Raw genomic sequence first — 19621 nt, 5'->3', positions numbered from 1 at the left:
CTGGTCTCGCTTTAAATTTACAACCACAAACCTCAAGTGGGCCCTAGGGGCTGCCTAGCAATCCTCCTCCATCCTCCACTCAGTTCCTTCTCCCTTCTTTGGAGCTCTTGCCTCTCGTTTCACAGAGTACATTACAGTCAGGACAGAGCTCCCAGATCTTCATGCTTCTTCCAAATTTCCCCGCTTCCCTCTATTTGTCTCCATTTACTCCACTGTCCTTTCTATTGCAATGGATTGTCTGCAATCCTCAAGGCAGTCTATCCACTCATGCTCTGCAGCCTACACACAGCCTTTACTCCAGAAATTACCCCTTGACAAGTGGTAGTTTCTTAAAAAAAAGAAAGAAAAAAAGATTAAAAGATTTTATTTATTTATTTATTTATTTATTTATTTATTTATTTATTTATTTATTTGAGTGCACGTGCACGCAACCGTGCATGTGCTTCAGTGGGGGGAGGGGCAAAGGGAGAGACTCTCAGGCCAACTCTGCCCTGAGCATGGAGCCTGTGGCTGGGCTGGATCTCAAGACTCTGAGATCATGACCTGAGCTGAAATCAAGAGACAAATGTCCAAATGAGCCACCCAGGTGTCCCAACAAGTGGTAGTTTCTTAAAGAATAATTGTACTGTGAAATCTGAAACTGTATCAATGAACTTTCATTGGGTTTCATGAAAAGTCCATTGGTCTACTTGGTAGTTTGAATGGATCTTTGGCCCATTCGTGATGTTACAGTATCGGGTCACTGAGTTATACAGATCTTTAAAATGTTGGCATATTTTATTTTATTTTATTTTATTTTATTTTATTTTATTTTATTTTATTTTATTTTACATATTTTATTATACAACATCAAAACACCCCAACTATTTATATCAGGACCAGTCTTAGAAAAATAATTTAAGCAATGTAAAGATGTTTCTACATCTCTAAGTACTGGGAGGATGTCAATTTCATGATACAGGTACAAATTTTCCAAGATTGTAATTTTTGCTTGAAAGCTCAAATTTTGTAATTGGCCACAAATACTGTCCATTGTTAATTAAAGTGATAGATTCGCTTTTTAACGTTCAGAAAAGTATCTGTCAAACACCCAAAATCTGAATATTTGTCATTCCGATTTCTTTCAAGTAAAACCGAATGCTTCATGAAAAAAAAAAAAGTGGCTAGTTCAGCTTGAAATTCAAAATTGCACAAGTGCTTTTCTTTGAGACAAACATGCTATGCGTTAAGCTTCTTAACGGCTGCCAAATCCATCAGAAAGAATATGAAAAAGAAGAGTTAAAGTTATGCTTTTAGCTGCTTCATCAAAGATATTTAACAGGAAAGCTGGCTTTCCCCTGGTGAATGTGTGGCAGGAAAGAGTACAGTGACAGCTAGCCTACTTGTACATTTTACTGTTTCTGCCTTGATTTGTGCCAACGGTTTTACCTATCATTGCTTTCGTCCCATCAGCCCAAATGAATGCGGTGGCCAAGACATGATATCTTAGTATTATGAAAACAGTTTTTACCTCTGGATCTCCTAGGGACTCTAGTGCTGAAATACTGAGGAAGAGGAAGATGTTCATGTTCTTGGAAATCTCTCCATTGCCCACATGGAGCTGCAGCAAGAGGTTAAATGCGATACCACAATGCTCAGAACCTGTACTCAGCTAGGAACCTTCTTCCTAGCTGAGCTAAATTTTCAGGAATGGGCAAGTGAGCTCCTTATGAGGTTATGAAACCTTTCTTCAGGGCCTGGGAGGATGGGGTGGGAGCAGGAAGAGGTGTGGACTGGTGGTTTGCCAAAGTCCCTGCAGCCACGAGCTTCCTGGGAAGCATAATGGACCGTGTCATTCCAATGCTTCTGAAAACCCAGGTGAGAAGAGATGTCAGAGATTACTTTGCCTTGGAACTCTTCCACCAAAGACTTTCTGGCTTCTATAGCCCCATTTGGAGATTACAAACCCATCCCTCTGTTTGCTAGTCCTACAAAACAACTTCCCCTCCGTCCCACCTCAGCTCAAGGGATCACAGGGAGCTACATGCTGGGTGGGCTTTCTATGCTCTTTGAGTCTGCTCTGTAGATACTGCTCCAGAGGGCTAGCAGGGTCCCTTCCAGGCTACTGGTGGTCTCTCTTGAAGAACATGATCGTAAACGAAGCTTGCTTCAAAGTAAAGGACATATGAGGGAAATGGGAGAAGTTATGTCTGACCGATCGCCTTTGGAATAGGAATTCTGATGGCATTTTGGGAATTCTGTTTGTGGCGAGGATCTATTTGTAGTGTAATTCTGATGATGTCTTGACTTTTCTTGTTTCTGGTCTAGGATTCACCTTTCTTTGGTCTGCTAACTTGGTTACTCTTCATCCTCCTGTGTTTTTAGCTCGCAAAAATCTGAATCAGCTCTGGGAGGGTGACATTAGACCCCTTTATCTGGTGTTATGATGTCCAACTGGTCATGGTCCATACCCTGAAAAATTTGTTGTATTTAATCAGTATATGAGGACCCGGGGCCACTTTAAATGGTTGTAAAGCTTGTCCATCTGACAGACAAAGGTGTCTGACCCAGGAGTAAGTGATGGTTGGCATCTAGCATGGCTCTGCTCATTGAGCTGTGCTTCCACAGGGCTGGACCCGCCCGAAGTGGGGATCTTTTTCTGATATCTCCACAGAAGGGTTGCCTTTCTCTATTCATACAAAGATGCTTTTATAGAGGTTAGTGGCCCTGTCGGGACCCACATTGGCCCATCCTGGGTCCTTTGGATGATGTTTTTCCTTCATGACCTGTTCATGTATGTTTTGCTTGGAAAGGCTGTCTGTAAAGGCCTTCCAGATACAAACCCAATTGTTTGTGTTCTTCTTGCCCAAAGGAACAGGGCCCTTGAGGAGTGGGCCAAAAGCTATACTTCCTCCCAGCTGGAGAGCTGCACTTATTTCCTTCTACCGAGTAAGTTACAACAGCTAAGTTCTACCAGTTAATCTTCTTCTTGTATCCACATCTAACACATAACCTTGTACTCAGCACAAGGAAGGCTGTTTTTTCTGTGTAAACGTAGGAAAGAGTATCTGATCAGCCAGAGACCAGGACACGGCGGCCAAGCACCAAGCACTCACTGGGAGACCATGTGAATGAGGACACAAATGTGGTTTTGCTCCTATCACAACCAGATGAATCAGAGAATGACCAGATCATGCACAGACGTAGTAGTAACTACTCCTGTTGCTGTTACAGTTCCTGTTGTGCAACTCTTTGTGCAGGGTTGCAGCACACAAGCAGAATCTGATACAGACGATTTCTTTCTTTGCCCTGCCCCTTCACATCAAGTGGTGCTGTTAGCTAATGGTACACTTGCTAGTCCTCAAGTGCCTTTGGATCCCTGGATTCCTTTCATCATGGCTTACATGACCAATTCTTTTATTAGAAAGTCTAAAAAAAACCCAAAGTCATTTGGGAGTGTGGCGAGTTTCTTGCCCTTGGCTGGTACCCTCAGAATCATGAAACTATAGGATCCTGGCAGCAAAGAGAAAATCCTATAAGCTTGGGGGTTGAGGGGTGGGGGTTGGGTGAAGATGTTGGCAGTAAATTATTTTGATTTTCTTAACAGCAACAGAGGAAGCTGGAGATTCATGGAGACTTTTCTTACAAACTCTGAATGAAAATGATTTTCAACTTCGATTCTATTCCCCAGAGAATATCAGTTAAATATGAAATAGACTGAAGGGTCTCTAGGAATTGACCATCACAACATCATTTCTCAGGAACTTACTGAAGGAGATGCTCCACCACAACGAGAGAGTAAATAACAAAAAAAGGAAGACATGGCACTTGGGAAACAGGAAATCCCATGGGAGACGGAGGTGAAGGGAATCCTCAAGGTGAGGGCCAAGGGAGATCCCCAGGTGGCAGTTGTGTAGCTGGCATAGGGAGCAATCAGACTAGTGAAAACATGCCAATTAGCTCCAGGAGATAAGGCTCCAAAAGAAGAAATTAATAGAGTCTTAAAAGGACATTTAGATAATGGAGAAGAATTTGAAAATGTATTAGTGATAAATATATAGAAAATAAAGCAAAAAAATTCAATTATTAATACTATCGAAGGCAAAAGTTGTTTAAGAATGGAACAAGTAATTATAGCACACTTCCTGGCTCAACTGTAGGTAATGTGAACACTGCCTATTGATCTAACTACGGTTAATATATAAACATGTTGAGAGTACAGGAGATAAGATATGTGTGATTTGTGTGTGTGTGTGTGTGTGTGGTAGTGATAGTAGTGATGGTGGAAGTGGGAAAGAGATGCAGAGCAGTACAAAGGTTCCAACCAGATAATAACATCTAAAACTTTCTTGAGAAATCAAGAAATATTATTACCGTAAGCTTGCTATTGAGATATATGGAAGTAAACATTTAAAGAATCAGCTGAGAATTGTTTAAAGTGGTTGCCTTTGGGCTGCAGGACATGGGAGGGATCTATGATACAGAGGATTGCTATTTTTGTTTGTGATTTATTTTTATCTTTATAACAAGCTTTATAAACTTTAAGTTTTGTGTAGGTGTCATTTTGAAAAATATGGAACTAAATTTAAAATACATTAAGAAAATACTTATAGAGTATATTAATATAATGGAAATAATTTTGATTTTAAGAAGTTTGTTATAAGACAGAAGCAGGGTACAAAAATTGTATGTCTAGTGTAAGCTTACTCATTAAAAAAACTAACAAAACCCAAGCTAAAACCTAAAAATGGGGAAAAAGAGACACAAGTGTGATGGGATTCATGTGATTTTTTTTCCTTTTCTCTAATTTGCCTTATTAATAAATAATCTTTCATAGGACAAAAACATAAACCTTTAACAAGTGGATCTGAAACTAGAGAGCTGGGCAGGAAACACTATCCCCATGCTGCCCTGGGCTTGCTCGAGGACTCTAGCCAGATGGCATGCTCAGCACTCAGGCCACTCTGGTCTCTGAACTGCAGATGAAAATCCTATTTCCTTTCCAGGTATGGTCAAAACTCTCCATTTTCTAATCTCTCTTCCCTTCTTGACCTCTCTTACTCTTGACTGTTGTTGTTAGTTGACTGTTTGTGATTTGTTTGTAGTTGTGTTTCCCAAAAAGAGATGTCCAAGTCTTTACCCCACCTACTTTATTAAGAAGTAGGGACTTTGTGTTGATTGTGAAGTTAAGCATGTGAAGATGAGCTCGTCCTGGTTTTAGGGTGAGTCCTAAGTCCACTGACTGGTGTCCTTATATGATAAAAGGGAGGGAAATTGAGACACAAAAACACAGAAGAGACACAGAGAGGAAGGCCATGTGAAGACACCTGATGAGACTGGAGGGATGCAGCCACAGGCCAGACGGCGCCAAGGGCCATCAGAAGGTGGAGGAGGCAACAAAGGAGTCTCCCCTAGAGCTTTTCAGGGGAGCACGGCTCTGGTAGAACTTTGATCTCAGAATTCTGGCCTTCAGATCTGTGAGACAATAACTCTGATGTTTTAAGCCTCAAAATTGGTGGTAGTCTGTGGTGTCAGCCCCAGGAAGCTTCTACAACAGGCTAATGCTGGTGGAGAAGTAACAAGCCTTGGAGCCCTCATGTTGCTCAGGCACTCCTCTCATTAACCAAACATTTACTAAACACCTGTTGTTCATTAGGCTCTGTGGGCTGGAGGGGAGAATATGGAGGCCCAGGCAGCTTGATGAAGGCACTGTGGGCCATGTGGAAGCATCTGGGCTTCAGCTCACAAACCGGAATAAGCCACTGAAGGATCAGAAAGATGAGTTCTGTGCTGTGGAAAAAAGAACTCAGGAGCTTGGTGTCACAGGGAGAATGGGTTACAATGGACACTTGAAAAATGTCAGTGAGGACAAGTTTTCCCATTGGAAGACTTAGGCGCCTTCATTGAGGAGACTCGGGTGGGAGAAACTAGTGATATTTGAAACAGAAAACTCAACATGTCTGTTGTTTTCAAAATATCAGTTACAAGAAAGCCAAGCATGAGAAAATCTTGGCTGGTGGAATTATGCAGAAGAGAGCAAGACAAAATGCTGTAAGGTGATGGATTTTAAAAGATTCATATTAGTATACCTAATATTTTCTGAGTATCCTATATGTACTAGTCTAAATGCTTTTTTACTTGTTATTTCACTAAATTCTCCAACGGCCCTATGAGGAGAGTACTGTTATTACCTCTGTTTCAATCATGAAAATTTGAAGCTTAGATTTGAGTGAGATTACAGTTTGTCAAGGGCAGAGCTGGGACTCTTAACTCAAGAGACTATGCCCCTTAACCTTTACACAATGTTGTACCCCCTCCGAAAATTTTAGTTAGGTGGATAAATAGAATGGGCCAGAAATTATACAAGTTTGGATGAAGGCAGTCACAGTCAGTATGGGTGGGAAAACCAACATGAGGCCAATTTCAAATGTTGTGTCTATCGGACTTGGGAACAAATTGAAGGGGAAAAAAGTGACTTGTCACACAAGCAGAGACATTATCCACAATTTTTTCTTTCTGCTTTTGAAATGTCATATTCAGGATTTTGTTTCAAATATTAAGAGTTTTGCAGAATCAAGTTAACACAGTCTGCCTACCTAAAGCAGTTTACTACATCTTAAGGTACAATAGACACAGGCCAAATCCCATCTGAGCCACAGACAGGATGTAGTTCCATGAAACCCTGTCAGTGAATTCTGTAGCAATGACGATTCAAAACTCAAATACCCACAGGCTAGCTTCTCTCCTGAATGGTTAGACTTCTCTAGAACTTATAAATCAATTAACACATTTTTATACAAGACAGTTGTGCATCAATACCCTTAATTGTAAAATAAGCCTGATTTTTTTTCCCCACTTAACTTCATCTGGGAAATCCTTGGCACACATTTTATACCACATTTATAATTGCCTGTATTGGTTTCTAGGCATGCATAACAAAGTACCACAGACTAGGTGCCTTAAACAGAAATTTTTTGCCCCCCTCAAGGTTCTGGAGGTTAGAAGTCCAAGGTCAGTCAGGGTGTGGGCAGATTTGGTTTCTGTTGAGGCCTCTTTTCTTATCTTGCAGGTGGCCACCTTCCTGTTGTGATCTTCCATAATCTTTCTTTGGTGCATATCTGTGTCCAAATCCCTTCTTATAAAGACATCAGTCATATTGGATGACTGTCCAGCCTAAAGACCTTATTTTAACTTAATTACCTCTTTAAAGACCTTGTCTCCAAATCCAGTTACATTCTTTGGCGGAGGTGGGGGGGGGCAGATTAAAACTTCAACTATGACTTTGGAGGTGAGGGTGGCAGTGGACGTCATTTGGCCCAAGGTCAGAACCATATTCACACTAGTAAGCCATTTCTTGAAATGATGGGATCCAATCTCGCAGGCCATTTGTACAATCAGAATGGAGCCAAAAGTGACTTCACTACAGGACGCTTAGGGAAATAACCTCCCTCTTCCTTACTGTGTGGCCTGTTTCCCAGAGCTAACTAGGGGTTTCAGTCATTCTTTGGCTTTCTTGCTGGCCATGGGGAAATCTACATCTGATATTTGAAAGGGATGAGAACATGGGTGGTGGAAGTTGCAACCATTTGTTTAGATACAAGTACATGGAGAAGCTGAATGAAATGTTGTGATCTCAGAGAGTGTCTTGGAACTGTCAGGAAACTTTGAAGGTCAGTCCTCTGGGGCTTCTAGAAATATGCCCCCTTTTCCCCTAGTGCATCTCTCCCTTGGAAAGGTCATCACACATTCATCAACTTGACATCATGGAAGAAAGATTTCCTCCAATCTTGTTTTTCCATATATGTGGTTCAAAGTTTTTTTGAGGAGAAGATTTTTAGGGGGAAATATTATGGAGGTATGTGTAGATCTCTTAATAAAGCAAAGGGAGGGGGAAGGTTTTTTGCGACATTTTAATTAAAATATCTATTTCCAACTAAATCACTTCTAATAAAACAAAACACTATAATAACCTCCCAGTGTTTAAACTCTCCTTCCCTCTCCCCAGTGGAAAGATTCTTCTCCTTATGTCTTCAGTGAATGGCCTTCTGTACCTGCCTCACCTATGGCTTTCAAAGCTGAAACTACTGTCTAGAATTTTCTCCTGAGCTTTAGTTTCCCCTAGGTCTTGCCACTTGACAGCTTCATGGGCCTTATACTCAGTACATACACTCAATATATACAAAACCAAAACTCTTAGCATCCCTCAGAAATCTGCTCATCCCTCTTAGTGCCCTGTCTTGGTTCATGAAACTTAACCACCCAGTTCCTTAAAGAATTTAGAGGTACATTTGCTTTCTCCTCACCCCTCATCTTCCACATCCTGACCCCAAATCCTACTGACTTCTGTCTTAAACACATTTATATCCTGGCATTGCTTTCCTCTTCACTCTCTTAAATTTAGGTCCCAAATAAGCCTTGTGCATTTGCTTTCTTGGGTGTCTCACTGTCTCCCATCTCACTTCCTTCTTTCATTGGCCTATAACATGAATTTCAACTTTCTTATCTAAACATTCCAGGCTCCCATCCTGTGCCTTGCCAATTATCCAGCATCCTTCATCAAAGGATGAAATACATCCTTTGCTACAACTATTTACAAACAACTTACTGTGTTTTAACATAACCTAATGTTCCCTGGCTTGAGATTCTGAGCCTCAGGGAACAGGACAAACGCCCATTTCTCTTGCAAGCAGTACCTCCTGGGGATGCCTTATGTGGTCCCCACAGCCTGGCCTTGGTACTCTTTGCTGTGTGGCTCTTGGCATATTTTGCAATATTTTGCATATTTTGCAGTTCCTTCATTTAACTTATCAACGGAACTGGGCTAGTTTCCTTGTCTGTCATATATATCAGATTTCCAGTTCCTTATACTCAGGGACAGTTTTATACACCTTTGTGCCTCCAGCATCTCATCAGGACATGGCTCATGGTAGTCCCTTTGAGTATATTGAGTCAATGTGAAAATGCTTTGAAAAGTTTTAAGTTTGATGGAAGTAGAAGAGATTTTTGACAACGTTGTCACTTAAACATCTGTAATGAGTTATTGTTTCATTGTAAGAAGAATGATGGAACCAGGGTCAGAAGCTTTAAGTGCCAGTCTGTGTCAATCTGTAGTAGTTAATTTCCTCAACTGGAAGTTGGGGATAGTGATACTATCTAAGCCAGCTGTTGTGAGAATCAACTGTGGTCAGGTGGGCAAAATTCATTTTTAAACTATAAATACTGTTCTGTGAAAACATGAATTATGAACTAATATCAGTTGTGCTCAAATCTTTCCAAAACTGAATGTATGTATTTGTATTTGTATACACGTGTGTGTGTGTTTGTACTTTGTCTTCCTTGACTATTTTCCCTCAAATGGTGAGATAGAAATGTCCTCTTTTTTGAGGGAGAACAGTAGGTTTTTTTGGGTAAGATTAAGTCTCAGTGAACTGCTCATTGTGTATCAGTGTAATTAAATATAGAATGACCTATCAAAATTCAACCTGTTCTCAGAAAAAATTGGGTCTTATTTGAGTCGAGAGAATTGTTTCAAGTTTGAAAAATCCGTGGTTGAAAAACCTGAGTACTACTTTTATTTTACGTGAAAGAACCAATACGTTTTACCAGAACCTTTTGGTAATTTGAGAAAAGGTGGGAGTTAGCACTGATTTTTGAATGTAGGAATGAAGAATAAATAGCACCTTTACCCACTCCATGGACCTTTTCTGCTTTTACACCATGTATGTGGGAAGTGTTCAATTATTAGGGTGATTATACCTCCCATTTTGTTTCAGAATAGTCCTGGTATGTCCTTCTGTCTGGGTAGAAATAATAAAGCATCCCTTTCATTCTCTAGATTATCCTCGTTTGGACAATAAATCATATATATGTGCATCCTAACCTCAGTACGTATTGATGAATGAATGAATGAATGAATTCCTAGCTTCATCCAACATGAAGAAAACAAAGATAGACATTTCAACTGCAGCATTCTGCATTATATCATCCAGCAGTGTTTTACCTGGAAGCATAATTCAGCCAAAGAAATAGATTCAGATTCCCTAATATAGAAAAAGTAGAAAGATACCTCTTCTCTCCTCATTTCTCTTCTCCTATCTCTGAACTTGCCCCATTTTCTTCTTTAAAAAATTAACACAGCGAGAGCCTGACAGAGCAATGGAGCCATCGAGGTTCAGGAGAGGGAGAAGCTATTGTGATAGAAACAGAAAGATTGTAAGGATCACTAGATTTCAGTGTTATTATCTTATTATGTGTGATTTTAACTTTAACCTGGTGATGAGATTTATAATGTTTACTTCTAGAATTAACATTGGTTCCATTGGATCAACAATTTGAGTTGCCTTAATCTGACTTTTAAAAATGGGATTAATATTATTACAGTTATGGGTATATTCTGTTTGTCCTTTGACCTTTCCATTTCAGAACACCTAGAGGTCATGGGAAAACATGTCCTTTCACGAGGCTAAAATGAACACCTGCTGACCCCTCTGGAGACTGGCTGGGAGTAAATGCACATGTATGGGAGTTCTTAGGGCAGGAACTCTAGGGCTCCTTTGGCAAGAACTCAGGCAGACAGAGCAGCATCACTCCTGGGGACAGAAAGTGTGACACAAGCAGTCCAATTAGCATTAGCAGAGGCTGTCTGGGCAGGGAGCCTGCTGTGGACTGCAAAAAGCCTCTCAAGCTCCAGGCCATGGCTCCCAGGTATTTACTTAACACACCCGGGAGCCAAGACAAAGGAAAGTTTACCGGGTAGGATCTTGCTAAGGGAGCAAATGCCTCAGGGAATGGAGGAAGCTAATTAAGGAGGAAAATCAGAATCCTGCTGGGATTTCATTTCCTTAAGTGCTCCAATCATAGGCTGGTTTACTTGGCTCTGCTGATTCATTTTGTGGTCCTCCTCTGGGTGCAGATCCCCACCAAATGTCAGCCTCCTGTATTTGAGAACACCCACAAGGACAATGAGTGTAAGGACAACGAGGGCTTCCAACCTCAAATCTGGGATGCAGCAAATATAAGATAGGGTGCCATGACTAAGAATGAAGGGAGGGACTGTGTGAACTCATTTATATGTGGAATCTAAAAAAAGTCAACTTGGGACGCATGGGTGGCTCAGTGGTTGGGCATCTGCCTTCAGCTCAGAGGTGATTCTGGGGTCCTGGGATTGAGTCCCACATCCGGGTCCCCGCAGGGAGCCTCCTTCTCCCTCTGTCTGTGTCTCTGCCTCTCTGTGTGTGTGTCTTTCATGAATAAATAAATACAATCTTTAAAAATAAAATAAATAAAAATAAAAGTCAAGTCGCAGAAACAGAGACTAGAATGGTGGGTGCCAGGGGCTGGGGTAAAACCTGCCAGTGACAAGAGGAACAAGTTCTGAGGATCTAATGTAGAGGGTGGTGACTATAGGTAATGATACTGTATTATATCCTTGAAAGTTGCTAAGAAAATAAATCTTAAATGTTCTCAACCAGACATGTACACACAAACAGGTAACTGTGTGAGGTGGCGGATGTGTTAGTTAGCTTGATTCTAGTGACCATTTGACAATGTATACACACATCACATCATCACACTGTGGCTATGTGCCCTTCATAGAAGAAGCACTGGGGCAGTCCAAGGTGTGCAGACGCTCACGCCGTGCCAAGGGGCAAGGACAGCAGGTAGGTGTGAGTTCAAGGTGGTAGGACAAGGGCTCAGACTGTTAATGGAATCCTCCAGTGAGTGAGCTGGCTGTCTTTCGGCTCTGCCTGACATCCCAAATCATCATGAGGAAGGTTACTCCATAAACAGGTAAATCAGGCTCAGCTGAAATGAGAGGTCTCTCGAGGTCCTGAGTGAATAGCTGCTATCTTCCCAACTTCTTGTTTGGAGTCTGACTTTTTTAAGAAAAAGAGCTTTACATTCTGTAATCTGAGGTTGTTTCAGGGGACAGAGGTCTCATTTTTCTCATGGTTGAGTGTCACCTTACAAACAACTTGTCTTTGGTTGTTCTGATAGTGTGGCACGGTGGACTTTTGTTGGGACAGTTAGGAAGGGGAAGGTAAAAAGAGTGGTTGCAATCTGGTCTAGGGAGACAGACCCAGATTTTAGTAGTTGCATTGTCCCTTTCTAGACGTTTCCCATCATTGGAGTGGACTAACAATTTAGGAATCTAATGAGATTTAAACCCATGTGTTTTCGTTGTAAGCTCTCATTGAATGAGACCAATTGGTTTATGAATGGATTTGTTAGGGAAGATGAAATCACTGTTGTTTTACTCACTTTCACCGTCTCTAAGGAGTTATCATTTGGTCAATCATTGACAGATTGTGGTTTTGCCTGACTGTATTCCTGTCTGCAAGTTCTTGTATAATAGGCATAAGTCTCATTAAGCCTCCTGGGACTGATTATGACCCCCGACGTGGAAAGGTATGGATAGGTCTTCTGAGATATACATTAGACAAATTCCATCGTTATAGTAAACATAATATCTAAAATCTTTTTAAAATTTCTGTGTGCCAGGGACTGTCGTAATGTTTTAAATGAAGCTTCCCATTTAATCCAGTAATAACCCTAGGAACTGTCAATATTAAATAAATGTCCTTCATTAAGTAGATCAGATAAGCAGAATTTATCAGGGGGTTCTTTAAAATTGTAAGCCCTTTCCCCCTGCTGTAGTGATTTTTCCCACCAGCTTTACTGAGATATAGTGGACGAATAAAAATTATATGTATTTAAGGTATACAATATGATAATTTGATATACATATACATTGTGAAATGATTGCCACAATCAAGCTAATTAATACATCCATCACCTTACAAAGTTACCTTTGTGTGGGGGTGGGGGTGGTGAAAACACTTAATATTTACTCCCCTAGCAACTTTCTAGTCTATAATACAGTATTATTAACTATAGTCATGATGCTATACGTTAGATCCCCAGAACTTATTCGTCTTAGAACTAGTTTTTTATCTTTGACCAGCATCTCCCCATTTCTCCCATTCCTACCTAGTCCCTGGCAATCTCATCTAGTCTCTGTTTCTGGGAGTTGACTTTTTAAAATTCTACATATAAGTGAAATTGTAGAGTATCTGTCTTTCTCTGTCTGGCTTATTGCATTTAGCATAATGACCTCAAGGTTCATCCATGCGGTTGCAAATGACTGCATTTGCGGTCATTGATGAGATATCCCTTTTTATGGCCGTATAATATTCTATTTTCTTTATCCGTGTATTCATTGATAGACACTTAGGTTGTTTCTATATCTTGGTCATGGTAAATAATGCTGCAATGAATGTGGGTATCTTTTTTAAGATCCTTATTTCATTTCCTTAGGATATATACTCAGGAGTAAGATTGCTGGATCATATGATAGTTCCATTTTTAATTATTTAAGGAAGCTCCATAGTATTTTTTATAAAGGCTGTACTAATTTACTTTTCCACTAACAGTAGTACACAAGGGTTCTCCTTTCTTTACATCCTCACCAACATTTGTCTCTTGTCTTTTCGATAATAGATGTCCAGGGGTACCTGGTTGGCTCTGTTGGTAGGGCATGTGATTCTTGATCTCAGGATCATGAGTTTGAGCCCCACATTGGATGTAGAGATTACTTTAAAATTTTTTTAAAAATTTGATGGCAAAAAAATAAAATAAAATAAAATAAAAAATAAAAATTTGATGACAGACAACAGGTATGAGTTGGTGTCTGATTTTGGTTTTGATTTGCAGTTTTCAGATCATTAGTGATATTGCATAGGGACTCAAAATATCATTTGATATATTTGATATATCCTTTGAGGCCTCCAAGCAGGTGCTCACTCTGGTTAGGCATGCTGGTGTTCCTTGGGCAACACAGAGTTGCTCAGACAGGAAGTAGCCTGTACAGTCAGCCTTGATCTTCCAGCTCATTCCTGGGAATTGTGCCATATGGTTCCATCTTTCTCTTAGTGACCTTTGGGGCCCTATCTTTTGCTTTGCTTGCATTACTTCTTTCTGCTCCCTCACCCTGTACTCTGGGCGCTTACATGCTCCTCTTTCTCTCCTTATCCCCATCAAAGTCTACTCTCTGATTCTTCTGCTACACTAAAGCAGCTTCTTTCAGACTATGATATAAAGAGTACACATGTCAGAATTCCAACCAGGGTTTGTAAAAATTGCATATTCTGGGCCCCATTCCTGAAGTTGAGATGCTGGGAATCTGCATTTTTATTTAATAAGGAACAGGGTAGTTGTCTTTGCACGTTAACATTTCATAACCGATGTTGAAAAATAGTCTAAGGATGCCTGGGTGGCTCAGTGGTTGAGCATATACTGTTGGCTCAGGTCATGACCCCAGGATCCTGAGATCAAGTCCTGCATCAGGCTCCCTGCAGGGACCCTGGTTCTCCCTCTGCCTATGTCTCTGTCTCTCTCTGTGTCTCTCATGAATGAATAAATAAAATCTTAAAAAATAAAAATAATAGAAAAATAGTCTATAGTGTTACATCTTCCAGGGAACTTAATTTTTTAACAGAAATTGTCACTACAGCAAAGGCTATTGAATTAAAAGAAGAAAAAAATCCCTATATTGATGTTTTTAGTCCTGAATTTATATTAAAATCCTGTGTGAAGGTTTTTTTATTTGTTTTTAAATGAAAATTAAAAACCCAAAACTCCAAAAGACCATTCCTGGGCCATGCTCTATCAGAATCTCTGGACGGAGGACCCATGCATCGATGTTTCTTAAAAGGCTTTTCCAGATGATTCTAACGTAAAGCCCAGGTTGACAACTACTGCCCTGAAGAATGGAAGGGGGATCAGAGAAGTCGAGCGATGTCTTACACTGAGTTTGTGTTCGAGGCATGTGGGGGTTTTATTAAAGTGGAGATTCTGATTTTGTGATCCAGATGTTGCCTGAGATTTGCATTTCTAGCAAGCTCCTCGGACCACACTGTATGTAACAAAGCAGTAGAGACCCTGTTCTCAAACTTTGATGCATTTTGAGAATCCGCAGGGAACTTTACAATAAGCTGATGCCCAGGCTCACTCTAGAGCAATTAAGTCAGAATTTCTGGGAATGGGTCCCAGGATTGAGTAGTTTTTGAAACTTCCCAGGTGATTCCATTGTACAGCAAGGGCTGGGAATCAGTGCAGGAGAGGGTTAGTAAATACATCTAAATCCCAAAGAAGGCAGGAGGTTTTAACCACACTGACCCCCCCAAGAGTAGAAGACGTTTAACCCTTACTTGGTTTTGTCACAATCTAGCATCACTGAATTTTTAAATCTTAGTTGGTTTCCCTTGGTTTATTGGAAAATTATTCTCCCTTAAGATTTCCACACTTACCTCCATGCACCTGCCTTGTTCCACCTTCATGGTGAGCACATGCTTCTGCAATTTCCTGGTCCCCAGCACGACTGGGGTGAGCTTCGCACCCAGTTATTCTGTTAGACATGGGCTGTGCTGACTTTCTAAATAAGACATGAAAAGCCCTTCCAGTTTAAAAACATGTGAGGTCACAGGAAATCTTTTTAAAACAAATAATTGGTGCTCATGGAAACAAGAAGCTTAGTGACATTGTCTAAGAAAGTTGTCTGGGGAGACTTCCCACAGCTCTCAAGTGGCTCTTGGTTATCAGTTGCTGGGAGCATCCCAACTGGCGGGAAGGAGATCAGTTTGATGGCATAGAAGAGCTGCTGGATAGAGAATTTTAGAATTTTGCTCCATGTTCAACTCCATAGGGACAGATATTTCACTTTTTTTCTTGGTGATCTAATAGTTTTTGATTTGCAAACAAGTCTAAAAATAAAGTCCTATACCAACACTAGTTCATTCGACCTTCATTTTTTCCCCCAGTGTGTGCTAAGATGGGTCTCATCTAAGTTCTTTATATGAACCCTATTGCTTTCCTCCTGAGATTATTCTAACATGTGACATAGCCAGGGAAGCCTTACCTGGTGACTTTTGTGTCTCCTATAGGAGGTGACACACAAGTTTTGTGCTTTCTTTGAGTCATCCAGGTTTTTGTCTGGGATAAAGGTCTCAGCACTATATTCCTATTTAAGTTTTATAGTTGTTCTCTGCAGAGGGGAAGGGACTTACTCTGTCACAACAAGAGGAATTCTCCCAGTTATCTTTTAAAGAAATTTTTAAAAACAGAAAAGGCCTTTTAATATTTACTGCTACAGTTGCCATTTTACTTCTGTATTTACCATGCTGAGTTTTACTGCCCTTTGTATTTTGTTGTCTTTTATCTCTACTGCCAAATTTATCATATCACTTGCATAAGGAATCATTAAGTTCTCAGTCAGAAGCACCAACTAATGTACTCCCGAATTTCTGATTCTTGGAAAATATGAGATAATAAATGCTTGCTATTTACACTCTTAAATTTTGGGTTAATTTGTTACGCAGCAATAGATAGCTAATGCAATAATTTAATGTAGTTATAATCACTGTTTTAAAGTTCCTTTCTGGGGGGCACCTGGGTGTCTCAGTTGTTAAGCATTTGATTCTTGGTTTCAGCTCAGGACTTGATCTTGGGGTTGTGAGTTCAAGCCCTGCATTGGGTTCCATGCTACTTAAAAAAAAAAAAATAATAATAATGAAGTCCTTTTCTGCTTATCCCGTCATCTTTCATCCATGGATTTGATTCTATTGTCTGATTCTTCTCCCTGTTTTATAATAAAAGTTCCAAACGGGGGGGCGGGGAACTCACAAGAATTTTCCTATTTCTTGACACATATAATAATTTTTAAAAATTGTGGTAAAGTATACATAACATGAAATTTACCATTTTAACTATTTTATTTTATTTATTTATTTTTTATTTATTTTTTTAAAAAACATTTTTTTAAAATTTATTTATTTATGATAGTCACACAGAGAGAGAGAGAGAGAGAGGCAGAGACACAGGCAGAGAGAGAAGCAGGCTCCATGCACTGGGAGCCCGACGTGGGATTCGATCCCAGGTCTCCAGGATCGCGCCCTGAGCCAAAGGCAGGCGCCAAACCGCTGCGCCACCCAGGGATCCCACCATTTTACCTATTTTAAAGTGTATAATCCAGTAGTAATGTTTTCACAGTATTGTACAACTGTTACCTCTATATAGCGTCAGAACAATTTTTTCACCCCAAAAGGGAACATATATCCATTAAACAGTCATTCCTGATTTCCTCCTTTCCCCACCGCCTGGCCACCAATAATCCACTTTCTGTCTCTATGGATTTGCTTATTCTGAATATTTCATATAAATGGAATCATACAATATGTGATCTTTTGTGTCTGTCTTAGTACAATGTTTGCAACTTTTCATGTCATAGCATGCATGTATCAGTACATCATTCCTTTTTTATGGCTGAGTGATAGTCCATTGAATGGACATACCACATTTTGTTTATCCATGTATCAGTTGATGGACATTTGGGTTATTTCCACCTTTTGGCTACTGTGAATAGTGTTGCTATGAGCATTCATGTACAAGTTTTGTTTGAACATCTGTTTTCTTTTGTATATGCAGTTCCTCAGAGTAGAATTACTAGGTCATATAGTAATTCCATGTTTAATTCATTGAAAAACCACCAAACACTTTTTTCATGATGTCTGTACCATTTTACATTTCCATTGGCAACTTGAGAATTTCTCTATATCCTTGCCCTGGTTATTTTCCATATTTTTGTATTATGACCATTCTAGTAGGTATGAAGTAGTATCTCATTAAAGTTTTTATTTGTATCTACCTAATTCCTAATAACATTGCACATGTACAATCATTTTTATTGGATTCTGGGCATTGTGATGATTGCCTTGTTGAGTGTCTAGATTTTGTTGCCTTCCTTTAATCTGTGTTGGATTTTATTCTGGAAGGTAATTAATTTACTTCTAGATATTTTTGGTCCTTTCAAGGTACTTTTAAAGCTCTGTTAGAGGGGCATTGGGGTGGCTCAGTGGTTGAGCGTCTGCCTTTGGCTCAGGTCGTTATCCCGGGGTCCTGGGATTGAGTCCTGCATCAGACTCCCTGCATGGAGCCTGCTTCTCCCTCTGCCTGTGTCTCTGCCTCTCTCTGTGTGTCTCTCATGAATAAATAAATAAAATCTTAAAAAAAAAAAGCTCCATTAGAGCATATGTAAGGTAGCCTTTGCTTCCAGGCTAAGCCCTGTTCTTAAGGTGCAGCCTTTTGCAGATTCTAATGAATGCCTTGAGTGTTCAGTGAGGTTTCTCCACTTTGGTCAGATTGAAGTGTTGCTTACCTCTGTGAAGGTTCTGGTAGTTGTTCAGCTTACAGCTTCACATAAGTATCTTTCCCTAGTAATTACTCTAGAATAGTCTTATGCCTTAAAGGCACAGCTTATTATTTGGTCAGACATTCAAGACAATCCACATGCAGATTTATGGAGTGATTTATCTATGTACCCATTCCTTTCTAGTGCTCCATAAAAATTCTAGCCAGTTTTGCCTCGCTGAACTCTAGTCTTTGGGTTCTCAGCTTATTAAGACCACTGTACTCTGCTTAGATTCCTCCTCCTTCTGTCAACTGTCTGGTAAATGCCTCCATATAGGAAGCTGGGATGATCATAGTTTTCAACTCATTTATTTTTCTTCTATCAGGTGTCACAATCCTGTGCTGCCAATTGTATGTTGTCTAGAAATAATTGTTATATATTTTGTCCAGTTTGCTAGTTGTTTACAGTACAAAGGCACTTTTTCTACCGAAAGTAGAAATATAACTTTTTTTTTTTTTTTTTTTTTAGGTACTATCTCATAAGAGCTAGGAAGCTTCTTTCCCAAAGCTCAGTTCACCTGCAAACCTCCAATGCCTCTCATTAGTCATAGTGGGGTAATAAATTTGCTTGTTTCTGAACCAGTCTCTTTTGTTATCAGATTATGATAATTGCAAATCAATTGCTATGGTGAGGTGGCCTTAGTTCTTGATTTCCTTAGTCCAATCAAGACTCACCCTTGAAACTGAAGGTGGAGTCTGGTGACCTCTAGAGTATTTGAAATCCATGGGGCAGGGGTATATTCAAGAATGAAAACTATGGATAATGTTAGGGTGACAGAGGTGGGGATTGGATTCTGGGGTAGGCAACTAGCAAATATTCACTACATCCATTTTATAAATGGTAAGTGGAAGGACAGAGAAGTTAGGTGACCTGATCTGACATCCCAGGTATAGTCAGGGACTGAATTAGGATTTAAACCCTAACTCATTTGACTCCAAAGGCAATGAGGATGACAGAGCAATGTAATTAGATTTTATAAATTATATAGCACTTTGATGTACCTTCTTTTATTTTAATACTTCCATCAATCTATTGGGTTAAGCAAGGCAGATATTGGCCCCATTTTACAGATGAGGAAACTGTATCTCAAAGAAATAAAGTGACTAATTAAAAAAATGCATGGCTAATGCACAATAGGGACTGTTACCCGCAGCCTCGTGTTCTTTCCATGGAATACAATCATTCCAATATTCGTTTAGTTATTTAGCACAGTTTTTTGTTTTTTTCCATTTCCCTTACCTGTTAAAGAGAATAGATTCCAGAACTTCATTGTGACCATTTGGTTTTTGTTTCTTAATTTTACAGCCGAGTTCCTTTCACTGGGAGTCACAAACCACATAACGAAAGATAAAATAATGTGTTTGTTTTATTCCTTTTCTTGGTGAAAGGTCTTGGCTC

The 19621-nt window shown here is 39.9% G+C and overlaps 1 long non-coding RNA gene across 1 annotated transcript in view; it reads left to right on the top strand.

The window, feature by feature from the left end:
* LOC111097880 overlaps positions 1-19621 on the top strand; it is a 66710-nt gene that overhangs the window by 18198 nt on the left and 28891 nt on the right. The window contains exons 2-4 of the long non-coding RNA XR_005367155.1: positions 2852-2928; positions 3587-3857; positions 4817-4985. This is a non-coding gene — a long non-coding RNA (uncharacterized LOC111097880). The remainder of the gene's footprint in view (positions 1-2851; positions 2929-3586; positions 3858-4816; positions 4986-19621) is intronic.

Source organism: Canis lupus, chromosome 11 (genome assembly GCF_011100685.1).
Source record: "Canis lupus familiaris isolate Mischka breed German Shepherd chromosome 11, alternate assembly UU_Cfam_GSD_1.0, whole genome shotgun sequence".
NCBI classification, from domain to species: domain Eukaryota; kingdom Metazoa; phylum Chordata; class Mammalia; order Carnivora; family Canidae; genus Canis; species Canis lupus.
This window is presented reverse-complemented; position numbering and strand designations above follow the sequence as displayed.